Source organism: Sus scrofa, chromosome 6 (assembly GCF_000003025.6).
Source record: "Sus scrofa isolate TJ Tabasco breed Duroc chromosome 6, Sscrofa11.1, whole genome shotgun sequence".
In the NCBI taxonomy this organism is placed as follows: Eukaryota; Metazoa; Chordata; class Mammalia; order Artiodactyla; family Suidae; genus Sus; species Sus scrofa.
Window position 1 is genome coordinate 107,538,070 of NC_010448.4, and position 4,674 is coordinate 107,542,743.

General features: G+C 37.9%; 1 pseudogene; it reads right to left on the reverse strand.

Moving 5' to 3' along the window:
- LOC100525929 lies at positions 805–3,480 on the reverse strand (annotated as a pseudogene).

Below are 4,674 nucleotides of genomic sequence, written 5' to 3' on the forward strand. Positions count from 1 at the left end.
GAGGTCTGAGTGGGTGGGGGAGGGGTTGGGGACTGCCCAGTCTCTAGGGTGTTGACTGACAGGGAGCAGACGTGATTCATGGGCCTGGCCTCTGTGAGAGAAACTCTCGGGCCAATGCTAGCAACTGCACTTTCACAAGTGCTCCTCCAGGGCACTTTCTGTCTGCAAATGTCTGCCTTCATTTGGAAAGGTTCTTTTTTTTCCATGTCTTTCACAGCTATGGTAATTTCTAGCTCTAGGAAAGGGGATGAGGGAGTTCATGTCTTGCCAGGGGTCCTGGAGGAAAACGAAACCGTCCTTGAAAATGAGTTACTTGCACTGTGCATTCATGGCGTAAGTAAAAGCTGAATGATAATGGGAAGAGTTACTCATGTACCGTAACAGACACTCACTCCATCTGGCCTCTTCGTGCCCACATAGTTCCTTACACTAAATGAGGTTAATGGGAATTAATACATATGTATTAGGGAAAGAAGAGCCCCTGGGGACATGCACTAAGTATCAGTAGAGGGCTCTTCCCTAGGTAGACAACAAGGGTGCCTGGGGAAGCACTGAGTAATGGTGGAGAGATGAATTGCATATAGACTAGTCAATGTCTTGCCAATTAAGCTTCCTGAATAGGATATCTCTGAGAAAAATGCTGGCATCAAAGCAGTTCAAAGCGTTGCTTTTACTCTGCTATTTCACAGGGCACTTTCTCTCCACTTGGACTTTCCTACAAATAGACAGTAGCAAGATTTTTTTTTCAACTTACAAGAAAAAAAAATCCTTTGAAATTGTATCTGTAAGAACAGTGGTCCCCGAGTAGGAAAACCAGGCATTGCACGAGGTGATGCTTGATAAAGAATGTCCCTAAAATGTGTGGCCAAGCTGTGAATTTCTACCTGTCCATTAAGAGTAGAATATCTGAGCAGATATTCTTGCATACTATCTCTCCTACTCATATCAGGGCTACCTCTAGTCCATGCTCTTAATTATTTATGTCATGCCCACATTGTGAAATATATATCATGCATTATGAGCATTAGACGGTGCATCTCCATGGCTTATATCACAGTACTCTATCAACCCACTATGTAAACAACTTCTCTCATACATAGGCCGGCATCATTACCCTGATGAATTGATTTTGTTCAGACCCTGTGTACATATTAGAGCAATGTTTTATCACTATATAGATATATACACACACTCAATACTCACTGGTGTTAAGATAAATATTGTGACTTTGTGGAGAGAATGGCCTCATTGCATCAGATGGTCCTTATCAGGCATGCAGATAGCTCGCCAGCTTGTAGCTTGGTTGTCTTGCTGTTGGGGTGCTTCCCCTTCTCATCCAACCAAGGAAAGGGTTCTGTTCTTCATCAGATCAGATGGTCTAAGTCTGTGTAAGATGGTCAAAGTCTGTGTGTGCTGCAGAGATCTGAAAGCATCTTGTCTGGTCAGTCAGTGAGTCTGACTGAAGTTTTTGCTCCAGTGATTAGCATTTATTTACCACTTAGCAGTGTATCCTGAGCACTGTGGGAAATACTAAGGAACACTTATCCTTTGATAGAATGTAAGCAGAAATGATTGGTGATTGAAATTCTTTGTTTTTAAAATAGATTTTTTGAAATATAATCCACACATTGCCAAAGTTATCCAGTTAGAGTGTACAGTTCAATGATTTTTAGTGTATTCAGAGTTGTGTAAGCATCACCACAATCAACCTCAGAATATTTCATTACCCATAAGATAGATCTTATACCAAACGGCAATCAATCCCCATACCCCATCCCCCAAATCTCCCATCCCCAGGCAACTACCAATTTACTTTCTGTCTCTATGGATTTGCCTGATCTGGATAATTCATATAAATAGAACCATACAATATATGGGCTTTGTTAACTGATTTTTTTCCTACTGGGCATAATGTATTCAAGCTTCATCCATGATGTAGCATGCATATATCAGCACCTCATGTCTTTTCATTTTATTCCCTTTCATTTTGTATTCCTTTTTACAATGGAATTATATCCACATATGTTTTCATTTGTCTTGGGTGTGTAAGTAGGAGTGGAATTGCTGGTAATTCATATTTAATATTTTGAGGAGCTGTCAGACTGCTTTCCAAAGTGACTGCATCATTTTTCATCATGTTTAGCTATATACAAGGGATTTCAGTTTCTCCACATCCTTGTCAACACTTGTTACTATCTGTCTTTTTGATTATAGCTATCCAAGTGGGTGTGAAGTGTTATCTCACAGTGGCTTTGATTTGTATTTCCTTAATGACTAATCTTTCATGAGCTTATTGGCCATTTGTTTATCTTCTTTGAAGAAATGTCTGTTCATATCCATTGCTAATTTTTAAATTGGGTCACTTTTTATTAATGAGTTGTAAGGATCTTTTATGTATTCTAGATACAAATCCCTTATCAGGATTTACAAATATTTTCTCCCATTCTGTGGATTGTCTTTTCACTTTCTAAATGGTCTCCACTGAAGCACAAAATTTTAATTTTTATAAAATCTAATTTACCTAATTTTTGTTTTGTCACTGTGCTTTTGGTGTCATATGTAAGAAGACATCGCTCCTAGTCTCAGGAAATGAAGACTTTCTCCTATGTTAAAGTATTATTGTTCTTGTTGATCTTTCTAGTTGTTCTATTACTAAAAATTAGATAGAGAAGTCTCCAATTATTACTTTTGAATTATTTCTCCTTGAAATTCTGTCAGTTTTTGCTTCTTATATTTTGGGGCTCTGATGTTAGGTGAACATGTACTTATAATTGTTATAGCTTCCTTCTGAATTGACCCTTTTATAATTATAAAATATTCTTTTTTTGTCTCTAGTAACAAGTTTTGTTTTAAAGTCTATTTTGTCTGTATTGGTATAGCCATTCTGGCTTTCTTGTGGTTGCTGTTTGCATTATATAGCTTTTTTTCCCCATTTTTTTATTTTGCATTCTGAATATATAAAAACCTCTACAAAACAAAAAGAAAATGGCAAACAATCTTTATGCATTCCCTATGATCCAGCAGTTCTACTCCTGAGTATACCCATGACATGTTGGCCTCCTCGATGACCTTGTCACACACAAGCACCACCTCCAGCTCCAACTTGGTGAGCCAGGCTAGTGTCAGTTCCAGGTCCTCCGTGCAGATGAAATTGTCAGTGTTGAAGTCATAGCTCTTCAGGCATAGTTTGCGGAGAGCTGACTCATAGAGCATGAAAAACATGCCCACAAAATCACTGAAGGTGAGATTCCCCTCCCCATCCTCAGAGGGAGCCTCCACAATCCTTTCCTTGAAGGGATTCTCCCAGAGCTCCAGCATCTGGATGATGAGGCTCATGGGCACATGGACACTGTGGTCCACTGGGAGGAGGTTGGGGACCAGTTCATAGAATCGCATGTGCAGCTTGAGGATGTACTTCTTACTGAAGAAGGTTCAGTCTGGGTAGTTGTCTGCTTGTTCCCCATGGTGGCCGTAGTACCATCACTCAACCACCTGGGCCTCACCTTCCATCAGCACTGCCCGAGCCCCAGGCCAGTGGCCCTCTCCAGATCCTAGATAAGCATGATAAGCATTCTTCAGTATGTGTATACAATGGAATATTAAATGTCAATGGGAATGAATTGTATACAACCACACACAATAATGTGACTGAATCTCACAAGTGTAATAGTGAGTTAAAGAACAAAAAGAATGCATCTGAGTCTATTTAGATAAAATTAATCTATGCTCAGTCAAGACAGTGACTTAGATGGAAGGGAAAGAGAGTTATCCTTGCTCTGTAAGTTTACCTTAGAAAAGAGAAAATGAGGGGGGATTCTGGAGGGCTGACATTAGTGTTTCTTCATCTGGGTGTTGGTAACTCAGGTGTGGTTCCTTTTTGAAAATTGATATGTGTACTTTTCTAGAAATACATTATGCCTTAATAAAAAGTATTTTTAAAGGACTATGACTTGAAAAATATATGGAATGTTTTGCATTTTTTAAAAAGTTAGCATATTTTGAAACTTGACAAAGATGGCACAAAAATTTTTGACCAAACTCATGAATAAGATACAAAACAAATAAAACACTAGCAAATCTAATCTAGCATTATATTAAAAAAATAATGATCTAGGAAACCATGAATGATTCAATAATGGTAAATCTAAAAACATCATTGATCGCATCAATAGGTCAAAGGAGACAAACATTATGTTCATCTTGACAGATGTCAAAGGCATTTAACAAAATTCAATATCCATTTCTGAAAAAATTTTAAATAAATTGCATATGGAATATTCCCTCAATATGATTAAAAAGTTATCTCAAAACTAGTAGCTTACATCATACTTAAAAGCAAAACTCCAGAGCAGTGTTTTTCAAATTTGTTTTGTCAAGGAAAATTATTTAAATGATAATATATTGAAGAACTACCAGTAGGAGCACATGACATATTTATAACAGTATGTTAAGATGGGACTTTTCTTGCTGACTCAGAGTTGCAGCTAAGGCCCTCAAATTTGAGAATAAATACAATAGTTGTTAATCATCTCCACATCCTGCTCCTCTTTGAAGGTGTTAGACTGTCTATACAGAATGGGCTAAGAAATTGTGAAATCCTCTGCAGTACTAGTTTACTCCCCTCTAGGCTATAAAAGAGAAAACAAAAAATTCATTATAGTTGAAAGAATACTG